We start from the raw sequence: 21,161 nt of genomic DNA, 5'->3' as shown, positions 1-21,161 counted from the left end.
TTCTTTCTCACAAACATCGCCAATTGCTGTTGCCAAAATATAGATAAAGTGACACACGTTATCTTCATATGATAACAACGGCAAAATTTATTTTAGTGGAAAGAACATCACCTACAAAATAAGAACTATGAGCACACTCGAGTGTTTGACTTCGATACTTGAATTAACTTATGAAAAATTAGTATGGTAAGAGTTTTTGGAATTAGGAAGAGTTTTCCTTCTTTAAGTCGAAAAAGAGTATTCATATAACCCTTCTTAAATTTTTGTGTACGTCTTTTCAAACTAGGTCATAAGAATGGCATGGTTTCCCGTTTTATTTTGTGTTTCAGTATTTTACATTTGTTCTTGTTTTATTTAAATTCAAAGTCTAACGTCTCATGCTCTGCTAAAATGCAGAGTATAACTCTTAAAAAAACAAACCTCATCTCTAATATAAATGTCGACAACATTTAAAACATCTTCTATCTCTTGAGAACACAACCACATTTCAAACATCTTCTGTCTCTTGAGAATACAGCCATGATCTTACGTGTTTAAATACGAAATGCAGAATACAGCCATGATCTTACGTGTTTAAATACGAAATACTGAAATTTAGAGAAATTAAAAACAAATATAAAATAATTTAAAACAAAGAAATGCAAAACAACCTAGTCTAACCTAAGACTAGGAATTTAAATATTTTGCACTTGCCACAGTCTCTACTCGCGATGCTGACGTCTTCCGTACATGTGCACCTTACATTTACCTGAAAAATGATGTGGCACACTGCTTGAGTATTTCAAACAATATTCAGTAAGTGGCCTCACTATAGGGGCCATGCAAATGCAAATACATGCAATCATGCTCTTGGGATCTATCTCTATCTCATATAGGGGTGATCTCCAGTCTCGGACTACTGTGGATGTATAGTACTTCCTTACACACGACCCACACGTGCGAGTGTAAGTCCCCAGGAGGCTCGCACACCCCTGGACCCTCTCTAGGTCAAGCTACTCTGTAGCGACGTTTGGAAGTCAGTGAAACCCCTGGTGTCATTCTCCCCATGATCACCCTACTCGTCATCATACTGTGCGCGTATGCACTCATCATTTGTAGGGGAACTATCCCTCTAATTTCCATCTTATCATCTCCTATGACACAACCCTCTAGTCTCTTCTCTTCGTTACATTAAGTAACACATGCTCGTTGGATATTTATATTAATATTATTTTCATGTCGACCATAGAATTCGACTTTAACTAACTTTTTTAATACCCATTTCAAATAAATATATTTTTATATGTATAATAAAAGCTTTCATATTTCAGAATATAAAAAAGTTTGATGTGATTTAATAAGAGATAATTTAAATTTAAAATATTTAACACAATTGAGATATAAAATATTAAAATGTGAGATTCAAACATCTTAGTTTATTATCATAATTAATTAACACCCATGCAAATGGATCATTATCACATTAAATAAACACACACATTCCTTCTCACTACCAATGTTTTTTTTTCTTTTTTATTGTTTATTTTTTATAATGAGAGTTTTAAATATTTCAAAAATAAAAAATAATTTAATAAAATTTGGTTATAATATTCTTAATTAAAGATATTGAAATGACCACCGCCCTTAGCTAACTTGTTCTAATATACAGGCTGCTCGAATCGCCACCACAAACTATGCCCATGTGCTATCGAATCGAATCCAACACCCCCCAAATGCCCATATGTATTCGCTTCTATGTTTAGAATAATATTCCTTTTTGTTTTTCTATCAATCTTTTTTATTTTTTCTTTTTTTTTGAAAGTTGAATAATATTTTTTATATATATCTTTTCGAGTGAAAAATGTGTGGTGTGTCGTAAGAATTGTCCAAGGTTGAAGTCCTTGAGGCCGACTCATGTGGGGTGGACCCAACTTTCAGGTTGGCCAATGGTAAAATGACCGATCTTATAGAAGTTGGCCAATGGTAAAATCCACGAACACTCTAATAGTTATTCTAACAATACCTTTGGTGAGATCAGTCTTTTATTCTCTTAGTTATTCTCAGTTCGTTCGTTCGTTCATTCATATATATATATATATATTTTTTTTTTGAGTATCACACATCTACCATACATCCGATACTATTATTTGATCGTGGCACAAGACAACAGAATACATGAATGTGTCTCACGTTTTGACATAAAAATTGATTTGATACGTGTCATGTCGAGCCCATTGATTTCTAACATTGGTTTTAATTGTACTTTTATTCCTTACCAAATTGATCCCTAGTACAAAAATTTTGACCGAATTAGTTGACCAGATATACAGCTATACATATGAATGAGATGCTTTCCCTATGTATAAAAACCCCTAATAATCCTACCAATCCTTTCAACCCACACACAAACGTCACATTAATCCCTTCCTTGTTCGATGGGGAATTCCAAAAGTAAAACCTACAAACGAGTTCTAGTTCCAATCTCGGAAGAACAATTATTGGATATATTCAAGAGCCATGATCAAGACGGAGACGGAAAGCTATCAAAGGAGGAATTGAAGCAAGCATTTAGCTATCTTGGGTCACGTTTCAGTGCCTTTAGAGCTGAAGAAGCCCTACGCACCGTTGATGATAACCATGACGGTGTTGTCAGCATGGACGAGATGAACAAGCTAATTCAATATACCAAAGGTCGTAAATACACTATTTGTTGAAATTACATATATGTTGTTAATTTTTTTTCCCCTTACTATGTGTCATATATATTTTATTTAAATTTGAGATCTTATCAATCTAATATATATTTTTTTAACTAACTCAAATTTTCAGTTGATCGGGATGATAACTTGAATGACTAGACTAGACTAGAGTTCGTGATCCAACTCAACCCAATCCTTTACAGATAGGGTAAGGTTGGATGATCGGCTTGCTCTTTTTTTTTTTTTTTTTTTTTTAAATTATTTAAAGAATTCTACATGACCAATAATCTCAAGCTCGAGAATCTAACGCAGCCTAATCCTTATCATTTGAGTTGAATAGTCCGAATTGTTTGGGTCATCGAGTCGAGCTCCTACTCAAACTCGGGTAAACGTAGGAATTGGATCATTATCACATTTATTTATTAATTAATTAATTATTATTTAGGATAAGCTTGTCATTATTTAAGGAGCATTTACAATTTAAAAAGGAATATAAAGGCAAATCAATGAAAGTTTGGAATGATATTCTTGAGAGGATTGAAATGACCACCACTTTTTGATAACTTGTGTTCCATGCATATGGGCTGCCCGAATCACCACCAATAGCTATGCCCGTATGCCGTCCAATCAAAATGCTTCCCTCTTAAGAATATATATATATATTTTTAATTTTAATATTATTTATTATAATTCTACAAGTTCAAATTTCATCCAAGAAAAAAAGTTACTAAAAGATTTAAATAAAAAAATGGCGATTAGTTAAAATCATTGTCTAATTATAAAGTTACCTTAAGATTGACAACGATTTGTATAAACGATGGTCTAGAATACTTTCTTAGACTAGCGTGGTAAAAGGATATGATTTTTTTTAATGGTTGCTGGCAATAAATTATTGTTTTTAGGATAATCTAATTTTTCACTTTAATTAAGAATATTGAAATCTGAATTTGAGAAATGAGTTTATTATAATAGAAATCTTAGTTTAAACTTCGTTTTGTTATGATAGAATTGTTAGATGAACACGACTCTCCACAATGGTATGATATTGTCCACTTTGAGCATAAGTGCTTATGGCTTTGCTAACCAATGAAGTTAGTATTCCTCACTTATAAACTCATGATCATTCCCTAAATTAGCCGATGTGGGACTTCCTTCATCCAACACCTCCCCTCGAACAAAGTGCGCTTCCCCTTAATCGAGGCTCGACTCCTTTGGAGTCTTAGTCATATTTTACTGACTTCGAGGAGGCTTGACTCCTTTTCTTTTGGAGTTCTTTGTTCGATATTTGAGGATTTACCATTGCATTGGCACGACTAAGCTTGACTCCTTTTCTTTTGGAGGCGCTTCCCCTTAATCGAGGCTCGACTCCTTTGGAGTCTTAGTCATATTTTACTGACTTCGAGGAGGCTTGACTCCTTTTCTTTTGGAGTTCTTTGTTCGATATTTGAGGATTTACCATTGCATTGGCACGACTAAGCTTGACTCCTTTTCTTTTGGAGTTTTTTGTTCGATATTTGAGGATTTACCATTGCATTGGCACGACTAAGTTTAGGGCATGGCTCTGATACCATGTTAGATGAACACGACTCTCCACAATGGTATGATATTGTCCACTTTGAGCATAAGCTCTATGGCTTTGCTTTGGGCTTCCCCAAAAGGCCTCAAACCAATGGAGTTAGTATTCCTCACTTATAAACTCACGATCATTCCCTAAATTAGCCAATGTGGGACTTCCATCATCCAACAAGAATATATAGAAGGAAGAAACATATTGTAAAACTCGAGTAAGGGTTATTGTTTAAACAAATGCGACATCTGAGTAAAAGAGGGATACATGAATGAATCGATATCATGTCTGAATGAGAGGGATCTGAAGGATAGGATAACTAAGAAATACTTAAAATAATTGAAAGTCGCTACCTATGCCGAAGATAGATATATGAATGAACTGAGACCATATCTAAATGAGAGAGATCTAAGGATAGAAATACTTAAAAGAATTGAATGTCATTATTTATACCAACAACCATGATAACTTTATTCTTCGGGGGGGGGGGGGGGATTGTAATTAAAAGAATATCGTACAAATATATTTATGACCATTATTTGTTTCATATGTGATAAGATAAGGAATCACTACAAGGGGAGTAAGATTTGAATTACCTTGTTGATCGAATGTCTCAAGGCAAGAACATTGTTTGAGATTCGAATCACTTCACAAGCAATATTGATCATGTCTAGCTTGATGATTCTTGTTGATCAAATATCTCAACGCAAGAACACTTGTTTGAGATTCGAATCACTCCACAAAACTACATAGAATTGCAAAGAAACTTAGCCATTGGCTAAAAAGAAGCATAAATGATTTTTTACTGTATTTTCCAAGTCTCCTTACAAATACAACATACATGGCTTTATATAGCCTCAAAATGAAACAATTAAAGGCATTAAGGAGTTGAAACATTCATACTTAATGACCATAATTAACCTTTATGTAATTGTAACTAAAGTAAATAAAAAGTCTTAAAATACATTAATGAAATACAATAACTCTAATTTACTCTAAATTGTAATCTACCCAAAATTTATAACATGGAACTTCATTTTGTTCAATGTGACATGAATTGAAATATTTTTTGATAATTTCAACCGTATCTTCTTCACATCTTCATTGAAGTATATTGTATGATTGATGTCTCTTGGTTCATATCAATATGTCCTTGTCATTATCTAAAAAAAAACATTAAAAAAGATTTGGGTTCGAAACACACGATATGTAACATTTTTATATGTAACATACAAATTGTCAATAAAAATATGCTTCATCACACTTATCATCTCAATCAATGAGACGTAGAACAACTTAGTAGTCGGTGCCTCATAAGCTTAGAGGCAGGCCTAAAAAGAAACAAGAGTCGAATAATAGTGGGAGTGACAATTACCAACTTGTTCAGGCCCTTTTTATTAAATACTGAGTTGGGTCATCCAACTTGCTTTGAGACTGGTGATGTCTCCAAAAATTCTAAAAAGCTTGTAGTATTGGAAAAGAGAGTTGAAAAATAGAGTACCTTACCAGAAGTTTCTACATGCAATTTTGATAACGATGTTCCTATGCAAAAGAGGTTTCTACACCTTTATAAAGAATGTTTCGTCTTTCTTCCTAACTGATGTGGGATCTCACGATCCACCCCTTTCGAGACTCAACGTCCTCGCTAACACTCGTTCCCTTATCCAATTGGTGTGGGATCCCCCAATCCACTCCCCTTTGGGGCCCAACGTCCTTACTGGCATACCGCCTCGTATCCACTTCCCTTCGGGACTCAGCCTCCTTGTAGGCACATCGTGCAATGTCTGGCTCTGATACTATTTGTAACGACTCAAAGCCCACCGCTAGTAGATATTGTCCTTTGTATGGACTTTCCCTTTTGAGCTTCCCCTTAAAGTTTTTTTACAACTATGTCAGTTAGGGAGAGGTTTTCACACATTTATAAAATAATGTTTCGTTCTTCTTCCCAAGCGATATGGGATTTCACAATCCACCCCCCTTCGGGGCCCAACGTCCTCGTTGACACTCGTTTCCTTATCCAATTGATGTGGGATCCCCCAATCCACCTCCCTCCGAAGCCCAACGTCCTTGGCTGGTACACTGCCTCGTGTCCACCCCCTTCGAGGCTTAGCCTCCTCGCTAGCACATCGTTCGATGTCTGGCTTTGATACCATTTGTATTGACCAAAAGGCCAACGCTAGTAGATATTGTACTCTTCAGGCTTTTCCTTTTATGCTTCCCCTCAAGGTTTTTAAAACGCATATGCTAGGGAGAGGTTTTCACACCCTTATAAAAAATATTCGACCTCCCCCCAGCCGATGGGGGATCTCAGAAAACGTGACCATGGGCACTTGTGGCTTCCCATAATGTGCACTTGCTCTAGCGAGCCAACTTCTCTAAGGGTGGGTTCCCTACCACTAGATATTTCGAGCTCTAGTAGATACCTTTTGGATAAAACTAAAACCAACGTCACAATCATTAATATTTAAAATAGACTACATCATATCATTATAGATTTCGAGAAAAGATTTGATTGTCCATAGAAGTAGTATCTAAAGCACATGAAAATTGAATAATTATCTTCACTAAAATTATTTTTATAGTCACAACATTCTCTAAATCTACCCTTTTCCTACCTTAGTTGAATAGAATTGACCAAGAATCTTTCATAAAGAGTACATCATAAGATTACCCAAGTTGCAATATTTCAAAATTTGTAAAGTGGAGTTCATCTTGGAAAGGTTATTTCTCTTCATATTCTTATAGTTGTGGATATTTTAACCCACAATACAACAGGAAGGGGATTCTTTATTACATAACATAGTGCTTCATAGAACACAAAGATTACACGATCGATCTACCATGGTTACAACACTTGGGGGAGTGAAACCTCATGGCATAGTCAACAAGCCTATCAAGCTCATCTTCAGTGATAAAGCCATTACAATCATAGTCAGCATAAGCGAGACCATAGTGAGCTTTGTAGTATGGAAGAATATTGCCTAAGAAGCCGAAGGCGTGGGTGAGCTCACTGATGCTAAGGACGCCATCTCCATCGATGTCGTGCTCTCTAAAGATCTCCTTCATCTCCTCCCTCGACATCCGCAATCGGGATCTTAATGGCGCCATCGAATGATATTGTTGAAGATAATGTTCTTTGCCTTGGAGCTTATTTGTGGTTGGAGGGCTTATATAGAGTTGGTAAAAGGAAACATTAGAGAGGGAGAGAGATGCAAAATCGATGTTCTATATGATATCTTCCTCACATTATTTCAAATGGAATAAATACTCTAGGGCAACTTAACAAATTTTTTATTGTTGGAGGAATAAAGTTCTTGTTTTTCAGCATCTATCAATTCGGAATAATGTATAAGTGCGTGTTCGAGGTCTAAAATTTGGATCTAAACACTTGAAAGTCGAGTTTCAAGATTCTAGTCGTTGATCTCTTATTTAAGTGCGTGTTCGAGGTCTAAAATTTGGATCTAAAGACTTGAAAGTCGAGTTTCAAAATTCTAGTTGTTGATATCTTGTTTAAGTGCGTGTTCGAGGTCTAAAACTTTTACTAGAATACCCTTAAATCAAATATCTACCGTTGATATCAGAGCCCTAAATTAAAGGTTTTAAGAGATTTTTTGGCATGGTAAGTTTAAAGGTGTCTCACCAGGTACGATCGAAATATACCAAAACAAATAATTAAAGCAAAAAGAACAATTTGAAGGACGAGTTTCTCTGTACTAAAAAATATTAAGCACTATGTTTTTCTATTCTTTTTATTGTTGTGAATAAAGTGTATAACTAAAATAGAGTAACATGATCATGTCGTAAGGGATGCAAGGAAATATCGGATCATCAAGTGCCGAATTCGAATTTCAAATCAGGATCTGAATCTTGAACATAGGGTATTACATATATAAAATAGGTATGGACTTAGGAGTGGGGTAGATGTTCATAACAACTATTCAAATTATAAAATTTTGAATTTAAACCACGGTTATTAACTAATGAACTATGTTAAGAGTATTTAGATATTACTGTAGGTATCTTTCCATTTATTGTTATTTCCATATCTTTGTAATTTATTTGATTGTAAATAAGATAACTTCCACACCATTTAGGTGTGGTGGCTTAATCAAACATTCTCGTGGTATCAGAGCCCTTTCAGTTTAGCAACTTCGATCTTTTCTTTTCAATGGCTTATGAAATCTTCAACTCTTCTTCTCCACCAGCACTACTGACTTTGACGCCGTAGGGGCAGTCGCCATGGCTGTCGCAGGCGGAGCCGATTGATTACTCTTCGGCTCCACCCTTTTGACCTCCAAATCACCATTCACCAACTCTGTACATACAATCTCACCTTTTCCAACACAATCGATTTTCCCTCAACCAACATAGTCTCTTTCATTTTCTTCCCAATCTTCCCTTCATCCTTCATAGAAACTCTAACCTAAACCTATCGACCTTTTGCAGAGATTTACCTTTGGAATCTGAGTGCTGCACTGGCCTCTTCGCCAACCAAATTGCTGCCTCCCTTCTCGCCAAAATTGGCTTCTTCGCCCACTGTGGCGACTCTTCCGGCTTCAACATTGTCTTTGTCCCTTCTACTTCTTGGGTTAGACATATTCTCACTGGAGCAAGGCAGCATCGAACGATCCCTCTTCATGGGTTAGACATATTCTCGCTGAAGCCAAGACAGTCCCGCTACAGTTTTCGATGGCCGAGAAAGTGTTTCTCTACGCCTCCTCCAAACCAGGTGGTCGACATCTTCACGAAAAGTGTTTGTCGACCTCTCTTTGAATTTTTCAGATCCAAGGTTCACGTTCGTTTAAATGCGACGCTCATCTTGCAGGAAGTGTTAAGGATATTTAGTACTAAATTATAATTTACCATATACATCATATTTGATATTCTATGAGGCAAATATCTAGATATTTGCCTTCTTACCCTAGGTATATTTCCTTTATTGTTATTTTCATATCCTTATAATTTATTGGATTATAAATGAGATAACTTTCACACAAATTAGGTAGGGTGGCTTAAACAAACATTCTCAAACTCAACCTAATAATACTCTATCAGACCCAAGAAACGACATATTCAATACCGGTAGAGATTACAATTATGAATCAAATTAATTTTGTTGATGGTATATACTTTAGTTAGTCGTCTTTTCGATTCTCTAATAGCATCTTACCATAAATATGTTCTATTTAAAACCTATGGGCAAGTTCTTTGCATCGATATATTCTCTTTACAAATTCCAAAATTCTGAATTTAATTTATTTAACAAATTTATTCGTTCTTTTTCTATAGCCCACACCACATCACCTGCATAAAGTTGCACTACTTGCCATAGCATCTTTTAGGTTCCATTACCTATGAATGAAATTAATTAGAAAGAACATCTGCCCAATTGACCCAACCCCATGCTAACAACAAATATGAATAATACATAGTAATCTCAATAGCATCGATATTTAGAGGTAACTAAAGATTCTAAAGGGCGAGTTGGTTAGGCGTGAGGAATAAGAAGGTTTATAATACTTGGGATTGTTCAAGATATTCTCCCTCGTCTCATCCTCTTATTTCCACGTAGCTTCTTCCGTTTGGTAGTTTTGGTATAGTACTTTGACAACGGTGGTGTCTCTGGTATGTAAAGCTGATCTCACCTCTTGGACTAGGATTCTAATCGGTCTTTCCTCATAATTTAAGTCCTTGGTTACTTGTAGCGGCTCGTATTCTACTATGTATGTTGGGTTAGTCAAGTACTTAGGAAGTATGCAACCATAAACCAACATGCAATTGGCATACAATTTTTCACTTATTGGCCCATCAAGTATATGTGTTTTGGTCGTCTCCTTTCACGTCTTCTCCTCGCGGGATAACCGCTTTTGTATATGGTTTTGTAGCGAGAATCTTGGTTCTTATCTCCTAGACACTCTCCTGAAAAGACTTGTGGAATCATATAGAATCTTGGTTTCTATGCCGGAGGCTTCATGCGTTCCCTCTAATACAATATGCATATCTATGTCTAGGACTTCATGCGTTCGTGCGACAGAGTATGAATACCTACATCCAAGGTTTCTTGTGTTCTCTGTGACATGGTTTGTGTCATAGGATCATGTTGCACTGCGCATCAGGAGGCCTTTAAGATATCTTTGATAAAGTGTTATCTAGCCGTCTTCATGTCATAGTAGGCTGAGAGCTTGGGTTGTGCATTATTGGCATAGTCTTTGTTCTCGAAGCGTCATCTTTGGATCTTAAGTTCCTTGAGCTTTAGCTCTAAAAGCTCTTTCTTTTAAGTCTTGAGGCACAACTCAGACAAAATTCCTAACATGTAACTCTAGTCAATATGAATCATACATTTCTTCAAGAAAATTTCTAGAGAGGTCACCGACCATAAAATTACTCCTAGTAAAGCACGCTTAGCCATGAAGTTCTTATAGTTGAACCACTGAAAAAGAAGATGGTAGTGTCTTTACATTCTAAAAGAATAAGGAAGGGTTGTGGCTTGATCTTCAAATTTTGAATAAGTAAAACCATGTTTTGGAGTAACTTTCAATAAGACACCCTGGTGGTAGATGGAACTATCAAAGTTCTATATAACATTTATCTCCCAAAAGTCGTTGTTCTAATTAACTACTCTTTTTGATATGGAATCAACCCAATGGAAAGTTTGGAACGAATTACCTTAATGATCAATATCAAGAGTAAAAAAAACTTGTTTCTAAATTCGTGATTCGAATAACTCTACAAGAGGTTTGATCAATACCATCTAAATGACTCTAGATGCACGTTCTAAACACGATAATTTGCAAGGTAAAACATTAGCTCTCAACAAAGCTAAAACTAGAAATCTATTCTTTTTAATTTCATTGTGATGTCTACAATGAAAGAAAAATCTATTCTTTTTAATTCCAATGTGATGTCTACAATGAAAGAAAGAAGGCTTTTAGCCTTTACAACCTTAACCGATGTGACAAATCACCTCCATATTAAAATAGCTCGTTAATGATGAATATGGTAACCTATGGGTTACAATATATTAACTCCTATATTAAAAATTGGATGAATATGGTAACATATGGGTTACCATATAACCTTAACTCCTCTATTAAAAATTAGCTTAAATATGACAAACAAATATTAAAATTATAAATAAAAAATGCAATAAATAAAATGTGCTTATTAACCCATCTAGACTAGTTCCATAAATTCAACTGAGTTCATTGAATGTAAATTAAAATGCATTTAATGCCTCATTTTCTTGAAGCTCAACTTTGCACAACATATAAGGGAAGTCTCTAATGTCTTCTAAAATTTCCTTTGACGAGCTCACCATAGCTTGAATATAAGTGTACAAAGTTTGTTGTAGCTTCTTGGCTCTCGTCCTTGTAATTGGATCTTGAAGTATGGAAATTCCTTGATCGTGGTTCATATCACTTTTCTTTGTCAAATTTCATCCAACCAAACAAGACTTACTTTTGACCAACCCGTGAAGGGTTGTGAAATTGGATTTGGTACAAAGAATAAATCTTTATCTATATACGAAACTTGATGATAGGATCCGTTAGGTAACACAATTTTGATTACAAAAGAACCTAATTCTTTTTTTAGAACCATAAAATTTCAGATTGGATAAGATTTTGGAAGATTTGGTATGGTAGACAATATTGTTAACAACGAAAAATCATTGCATAAGAATGTTCATTTATACGTGTATCCTATATAATATACATCACGACGGATGAAATTCGACATATTTAGTCTTTTAATTTGTTCTTAATCATTTTATTACTAGATAACGGTTGATATATACATAAAATTGCCACCATGCATGCACGCACCGTATAACGTGAATTTATTGGAAATTCCATCACCTTTTCAAAGGCAGTTACAACAGGGAAAGCTTCTTGAAAACATTAACCTTGTACATTATTTGTTACTAACATCTCACAAGGAAACTCCCTTTGGCAGAATGGAAAGGACAATTAGATTATGTTATATTTACATTTTATAGCATAATCCACGACCTTATCCAGTTCTTGCTCAGTGATAAATCCATCTCCATTGACATCAGCCTTGTGCATGCTACGGGCTGCACGGTAGAGAGGTAAAAATGCGCCGAACATTCCGAACGCTCTCGACAATTCTTGGATGCTCAATCGGCCATCGCCATTGACATCATGTTCCCTAAATATTGCTTTTATCTCCTCTCTTGGCAACCTCGAGGTTGATTTCTTCTTGCCATATAATACGCAAGCCATTTGATCGCTCGAATACTCGAAACCGATACGATTTCACAGGCTATGGAGTTGTGAAGAAAAGTAGAAGGCATGGATGGGTTCTTAAAGAAGCTAGCTAGCACTACTTGGCTCTATCTTGTTAGTGCATGGCTATCTTGTTTGGGAAGCTTTGGCGAATATACGAAATATTATGGATGGTTTGAACATGTAACTTTGTGAGATGCTTCGTCCTTTTGTTGTCTTATTCTTAGATGTAATAATAATTGTGGTTGTGCTCATCGGCATCATAAAATATTTTGATGAACACCAAATAATTCTTAAGATTTTTCCATATTAGGTTTTTATTTTTGCTGCATTTGAAGCTCAATAATATTATAAAATCAATACTATCACCAAAAAAAAAAAAAAAAAAAAGTGAGATAGGTTTAAAAAGGACAATATTTACTAGCGGTGAACTTGGGCTATTACAAATGACATGAGAGCTAAACACCGGGCGGTGTGCTAGAAAGAACGTTGGGTCCCCAAGAAGAGTGAATTGTGAGATCCCACATCAGTTGGAGAGGGGAACGAAACATTCCTTATACGCGTGGAAACCTTTCTCTATCAGACACGTTTTAAAACATTGCAACATATTTTGTATACTCAATTTCAAATAACCCAAAATTTCTCTTAGTTTAGAAGACTTCACTCCAGACGGAGGGTCGTTTTGATAACGTTATTTCTTCGTACAATATGTTTTAGATTTTAACACCGGGAGTATAAAGATATTTTACGACTTTTCTCTTGAAATTTCAAATTTGTTAATCTTATTCCTTAGAGTTGAATTTCAAATTGAATTAGAAAACTCACATGAACCTAGGAACCTAAAAAGGTATTAAAGCAAACGGGAAAAAATAGAATAAATGGCTAAAGTCAATCTAGAGGGATAAAATGGTCCTTTCTACCTTTGGATAACTCTCCAAATGCACTCGAGGGTTGGTATGGGCATAGATGTTGAACTCCTGTGGTGTTGTATTGTCTTAAATTATGCTAAATTTTACCCTATCTTATCGCTTTTGTTTTCTCATTTTCATCGCACTCCGAGCTTCAAAGCTTAAAAAATCAGATCGTGACATTTTAAGTTATGATGTATTGAATAATATTGTATAGTTTTGCAAGTGTCTGAATCCTTACAAGTTATAGAGTAGTGTGAGTACTAGTATCATCTCCACGAGAATTAAACCCTCACAAATTACCAAATTCGTTAGCCTCAATTCTACTTGAATATCGACAAATCGAGAAAGGTGACGTTTTAAACTTTATTGCAAATAAATGAATTATAACTCTAAAACTAACACAAAAAGTAGACGGATAAATATAATTACTAAAGATTCTAGGGCAATGACTTCCTACTACTCATTCATTAATAATTGAAACCATTTTATTTCTAAGTTGTTGATAAGTTCTAATTTAAAAACACCTAAGACTTCAACTCAATTTGATTTTCATCCTAATGTTTGATCAAATATAGATGCCTTGTGATCAAAACTTTTGAAATGAAGAACACGTTCTTTTATTCGAGAGACGAAAGAAAGAACATGTTCTTTAAATCAATAATAGAGACCATATGTGAACGCTATCGAACGTGATCCATGATAAGTGGTTATCGAGAATATGTACCAATTGTAAAAGTATAGATATGTGTTTCTATACCTCGTGATATAAGAACATCTTCTATAGCAATAGTAGTGACTATATGGGGCAATGGAAAACACTACTGAAAGCAACAGATAAAGTATTGATATTAGATTTTTTTTTTTTTTTTTTTTTTTTTTTTTTTTTTTTAATTTATATCATTTTAGCTTTTGGTTGTCATTTTAGGTGAGTATAATGAGATTCTACACGGTTGGGGAGGAAAATGAAGTATTCTTTAAAAGGGTGTGGAAACCTCTCTCTAGTAGACACGTTTTAAAAACATTGAGGGAAAACACGAAAGAGAAAGTCTAGAGAGGACAATATCTACTAACGATGGGTTTGAGCCGTTACAAATGGTATCAGAGCCAGATTATCAGGCGATGTGATAGCGATGAGATTGAACCTCGAGGTGGAGGGGGGGGGGGGGATGGACAACAAGGCGGTGTGGCAACGAGGATGTTGGGCCCAGGAGCATTTTTTATAAGGATGTGGAAACTTCTCCCCTAGAAGACGCGTTTTAAAAATTTTGAGAGGAATCTCGAAAGGAAAAATCCAAAAAGATGGAGATGGCAGATGTAACTCTCAAAGTTTAGATTGTGTATGCACTCAAAAGTTGTTTTCCCGATCGAGCACTCTCCTTTCTTTATCAAATTTCGTCTTACTAAACAAGATTGACATGTGATCAACTTGTTAGATGAACATGAGTCTCCACATTGATATGATATTGTCCACTTTGAGCATACATAAGCTCTCATGACTTTGCTTTAGTATCAGAGTCATGCCCCTAAACTTAGTCATGCCAATAGAATACTCAAATATCAAACAAAAGTATTGTGAGTCTGAAGGCATAGTAAAAAATGACTAAGACTCCAAAATAAAATGAGTTGAGGCTCGATTAAGGGGAGCCATACTTTATTCGAAGGGAGGTGTTGGATGAAAGTCCCACATCGACTAATTTAGGGAATGATCATGGGTTTATAATCAAAGAATATTATCTCCATTTGTATGAGGCCTCTTAGGGAAGCCCAAAGCCTTCCCAAAAGCAAAGTCATGAGAGCTTATGCTCAAAGTGTATATAATTTGATGTTGGATCCATTGGGTAGCACAATTTTAATTACACATAATCTTTTTTTAAGATCCTAAAAAATTTTAGAGCTTCACAATCCACCCCCTTCGGAGCCTAACGTCCTCGCTAACACTCGTTCCCTTCTCCTATTGCCTGTGGAAGCCCCCAATCCACCCCATTCGGGACCCAACATTCTTTCTGGCATACCGCCTCGTGTCCACCCCCCTTGGGGCTCAGCCTCCTGTGCCTCATGTCCACCCCCTTCGGGACTCAACCTCCTCCTGTGCCTCATGCCCACCCCCTTCGGGGCTCAACCTCCTCCTGTGCCTCGTGTCCACCCCCTTCCACCCCCCTTGGGGCTCAGCCTCCTGTGCCTCATGTCCACCCCCTTCGGGACTCAACCTCCTCCTGTGCCTCATGCCCACCCCCTTCGGGGCTCAACCTCCTCCTGTGCCTCGTGTCCACCCCCTTCGGGACTCAACCTCTCTTTCGGGCTTCCCCTTAAGGTTTTTAAAATGCGTCTACTAGGAAAAAGTTTCTACACCCTTATAGAAACAATGTTTCATTCTCCCCCCAACTGATGTGAGATCTCAGAGTTCTTAATCATACTATTAATCCGTAACTATTCATATTTTCATAGAATTGCCACCCTCCATGCATGCACCTTACAATTTGAATTTATTTGAAATTCCATTATCTTTGCATAAGCGAAGGCAGTTACAATTGGGAAGGTTCCTTGAACACACAAACTTCTACATTATTTGATATTAACATCTTACAAGGAAACCTCCAGGGGCAGGATGGAAAGGACAATTAGATTATGTTATACTTACATTTTATAGCATAATCCACGACCTTATCCAGTTCATGCTCGGTGATATATCCATCTCCATTGACATCAGCAATGAGCATGCCACGGACTGCACGGAAGAGAGGTAAAAATGCGCCCAGCATTCCGAACGCTCTCGACAATTCTTGGATGCTCAATCAGCCATCGCCATTGAAATCATGTTCCTTAAATATTGCTTTTATCTCCTCTCTTGGCAACATGGAGCTTGAGTTGTTCTTGCCATATTTACTAGCCATTTGATCCCTCGAATACACGAAACCGACACGATTTCACATGCCTGGATGGGTTGTTAAAGGAGCAAGCTAGCAGTACTTGGTTCCATCTTGTTAGTGTATGGCTATCTTGTTTGGGAAGCTTTGGCGAATATTTGAAATGTTATTGATGGTTTGAACTTGATGCTCCTTTCTTTTGTTGACTTATTCTCAGATGTAATACTAATTGTGGTTGTGCTTATCGGCATCACAAATATTTTGATGAAATTTGAGTTGCATGCATCAAAAATATTGATTGCACACCAAATTGTTCTTTCATGCATAAATCATGGATTATGTTTTTCTTATGTTGTTTGGCACTCGTAAGACTTTTTTTTTAATGTTTTTTTTCTCTCTCTGTATGAGGGGTGTACACGAGTTTAGTTTAAGAAATCTATTGGACCAATTTGAAATTTCGAGAATGTTAGATTGGTGACATGAGTACTCTGAACAGAGTTCACAACCCAACCCACTATTTTCAAGTAGAGGGTACATTAAAAAAAAGACTAAAAACACAAAGAAGGGAAAAATCGTTCAAATTGTCATCATACCCCAATATCCCTCTTGTTTTTTCCATCGTTCCATGATTCTTTTCCTTTCATTCAACCTTCTCTTTTTTTCTTCTCTGCTTCATCTTCATTTGTGTCACGACCCAGATCCGAGGACGCTGGCTCCAAAAGGGGTGAATTTGGGAGCGGTCCCACATTGATTCGAGGAAGGAAAGAGTGCCAACGAGGACGATGGCCCCGAAATGGGGTGGATTGTGATGTCCAACATTGATTGGGGAGGAGAATAAACCACCATTTATAAGGGTGTGGAAACCTTCCCCTAGCAGACGCGTTTTAAAGCCTTGAGGGAAAGCTCGAAAGGGAAATCTCGAAGAGGACAATTTTCGCTAGCGATAAATCTGGGCCGTTACAATTTGTTTATTCGAGTATCTCCATGGTTTGAGCAACTCAGATGATCATCCGCTGTTTGAGCTTCTTTGTTCATCTTTTCCATCATTCTACTTTGTTTGTTGCTTGATCATCTCCACTGACGATCCATCTGTCATTCGAGCATCATCTCTTAACATTCTATTTTTATCTTGTGTTTGCTTGGATTTGATGAGTTATTTTTATTTGATGTTGTTTATCTCCTTTTATTTCAATTTAAATGCAACCATATTTTTATCTTTCATTTTATTTTACTTTTTATTATTTATTTTTGGTCTTTGTCTATTAGTCACTGTCCGAATTTCGAAACCTAAAATATTGGGACATGACATGCACCGAGTAAGTGGACATCCTCTCTGTTTTTTTGTCCCAAAAGCCATAAAAATTTTAGAACATAATGCAAACTTATATCGTTCGGGAACCGTTCTAAGAGATCTGGTACATATAAGGAGTGACTCCTTATGCTATCATATAGGTACCATTCTAGTAGATCTTGTATATATAGAACAACTCAATGTTATCGTGAAAGGTACGACTCTAGTAGAATCACATCACATACATGCAAGGAATGTACTCGCCAGTAAGTTCATGTCTGGTAGGGCGTAACCCTTTAGCTACCAACTTTGGGATATATATATATATACACACCAAATCTATCAAAAACAAGCTCTTTACTTGACAAATAGCTAGTAATCATAATGACTCGTTTCATAATTATCCATACAAGTTAGGGTTAAATATAATTTACTTATTCAATGTCTTAATCAAGCCACCAAGAGACTTCTAAATCCTTTATACAATCCCTATACAAAACTTTGATTCATTTCTAATATATAATAAAGTTTAGGGTTTCACGACAAAGTAATTTGTATATATTAATTCTTGAGTGAAGTTATAACATATTTTACTCTAAAATACTGAATATAATAACTTATGAAAAACGTTATTGTAGATTTTTATAACGTTTTTCGTAGTTGGTGACAACCAATGTTATTAAAAGTCTGGAACTTTTCATAATGTTTTATAACTATAATGGTTCCTGCCTAGAGTATGAAGCTACAACTTAACATTTTTAAAAGCTATAATATACTTAATATAGCTACAATATCGCAGTATCTTTAACCTATAATAGCATTTTTTTGAGCTACATGAAATAATATTTTATAACATAATAAATATCAAGAAATTTTCATTCAAAATTTATAATCTATTTACATATTACAAAATAAATTATTTTATTAGATCTAGATAACATTTGTAGATCATTTAGTAAACTTATTACTAAAAATTGCAAAAGAATGGAGATAATATGAGACTCAAAGCTCCGTACTTCTAGCTCTTTTAACACGTTGAACAACTGATGCCTTACTACTTTATTACTGTCCAACGTTAAGAAAGAAATAGTAGAGTAATTTGTCTCCATACTTTGCTTGTTCTTGTAATTTTCATCACAAATTAAATAATGTGAGCTTATATACCATTACCTTCGAGAGTTGAGAACTAGCGTTTCTTGTTTGTCAAATCGAGTCTCAAACATATCCCCGTAAATAATGAAGCCTAGATCTAAAGTTTTCCTACTAAAAATAAAACATCTAAATTGTTAGAAATATTTTTGAGAATATTAATTTTAAAGCACAAGGACAACTATGAACTCTTATGGAGTGGGAAGGTACCCTTAAGTTTCTTAATATTCGATAAGCTTGCTCCACTCTAAATGTAAATATGAAATATTCACAAGCTTGTTTGTATCAGATCAGGATGTTTTTTTACCGAACCTCATTAGAACATGATAACGATTCTAAGTCTACTTTCAATAAGAATATTATAAATATCTTGTCTATAAAGTTATACTTCTTTTTCTTTCTTTCTTTCTTTTTTGAACTTGATGGATACCAACCAGCATAATCTTTTGTTTCATAAATACGCAAGCTTTTTTTATTCTAAAGTACGGTAAGAGTTAGGTTTAGCTCAAACTTTTAAACAAGTTTTATATTCTAAATAGTTATTTAAAAAAAAAGTGATTATCAGCTCACCATGAACAAATAATAAAAGCTCAAAAGTCGAAAATTGAATTGAAAAGAGCCAGTCAAGCGTGAGACACTGATCGTCACAAGCATTGATATGAATGAAGCCCTTAAGGCTAACCTCATAGGATCAACCAAGGATGGACATGGTCGACCCGACGCTTGAGGTCAACCCCACAAGTTTAGCTAATGGTTGCAAATATTAAGTCTTGAGACTCATCTTCCGTCATTAAAGATTTAGATTGAATAACAGTCCAACTATACTTAATACGCCGTGAGATTGACAACTAGATTATGACGCTTTATCATGACGATGATTTTTAAGCTACACTATAAGTTTGATAAGTATCTCTATACCTATTATCGACTCAATTACTAATTTAAGCATCAGACTGATGATAATTTTGTATCATACCCGAGTTCACCTCTCTTTGTTTTTTAGACTCAACAAGGGTTAGGTTAAGCTCATCTTAGGTTAAAAAATAATATAAAAGAAAGTTAACTCAAGGATAAAGTATGTGTTCCAATAAAAGTTTTTGGCTGAGTCGTGGTCAAAAACCTTTGTCCATCACAACCCATTCCTTACGGGATGTTCAAAGTAAATGAAGTCTTATCATTGGAAGGAACATGCAAGATGCTAGATTCTTTATTCTATTTAAAGATTGGTTGACATTGCAAACACTTCATTAGCATCGTATTGTTAGGATAACCATTATCCATTTTGGATTTATAATAGGTGTTTTAGTCACATTAATTGTCCATATCTAAAAAATGGTATATCAAATGTATACGTTTTAGCAATATATTATCATATACTCAATGGTTGATAAGGAACCACTTACTAGGGGTGTGTACATGGTTCGGGTTGGGTTAGGTTAGGTTGAGAAATTTTTTTGACCCAACCCAAAAGTGACACTTACCATCCTAAAGGATAATGGTTCAGTTTATTTTATAAATAATTACGTGATGTTTGAGTAAAGGAGCACACATGAATGAATTGAAACTAGGTCTGAGTGATCATGAGTAATATGAAATTATGGCCAAGTGTAACAGCTCAAACCCACTTCTAGTAGATATTGTCCTCTTTGTTCTTTCCATTTTGGGCTTCTCTTCAAGGTTTTTAACACGCGTTTACTAAGAAGAGATTTTCATAGATTTATAAAGAATGTTTTGCTTCTCTCTCCAACTGATGTGGGATCTCACACTAACATCACACCCGAATGAGAGTGATACTAAGAATGTTAAATTATGGTTAAGTAATACCTAAAAGAATTGATAATGTAACGTTCCATCCTCAAGATTCAAAATATGAGTTTGAAATCTGATGGTCCAAGCATTTCCTTGCATCCCCTATGACATGCGACATGGTCACGTTACTTACTTCTTGCTTCCGAGAATGAAGGTTATCTCCATAAACTAACACGAGTTATTTCACCATGTTTTTCCTCATTCATATGCTTCTTATGAAAATTTTGGAGAGGTCATCTAACATAGATTGCTCCGAGCAAAACACACTAAACTATGAATTTCTCTTATGATTGAGCCACATAAAAGAAGATGCAACTTGTTGATATAGGTACTAGCTTTCAATTCTTTCAAGCCTTTTTTAGTCATCATATCCTCACGATCTCTCTCATTCGGATGTGGTATCGATTCATTCAGGTACCCTTCATTTACTCAAGTGCTACAAATAGTTACAAATTTTACTAACAAAGTTCACATTTCTTTTCATTGGCTCAATCATATAAAATTCAAAATTAAACATGTTTTGTTTCAATCAATATTATATTAGCAATCTCTTAAAAAAAATTAGGAGTATGTGAGTGAGGATAAAACATGTTAAAAAATTATGTTGGTTCGTAGGATTAGTTTTCACTCTTCCAAATAGTTCAAC

The 21,161-nt window shown here is 35.4% G+C and overlaps 1 pseudogene; it reads right to left on the bottom strand.

The window, feature by feature from the left end:
- Positions 1 to 6,951: 6,951 nt before the first annotated feature.
- Positions 6,952 to 21,161, bottom strand: part of LOC147791606 (uncharacterized) — a 56,261-nt pseudogene continuing 42,051 nt past the window's right edge.

This window comes from Cucurbita pepo, chromosome 7 (genome assembly GCF_057944985.1).
Source record: "Cucurbita pepo subsp. pepo isolate OVF chromosome 7, ASM5794498v1, whole genome shotgun sequence".
NCBI lineage: Eukaryota > Viridiplantae > Streptophyta > Magnoliopsida > Cucurbitales > Cucurbitaceae > Cucurbita > Cucurbita pepo.
This window is presented reverse-complemented; position numbering and strand designations above follow the sequence as displayed.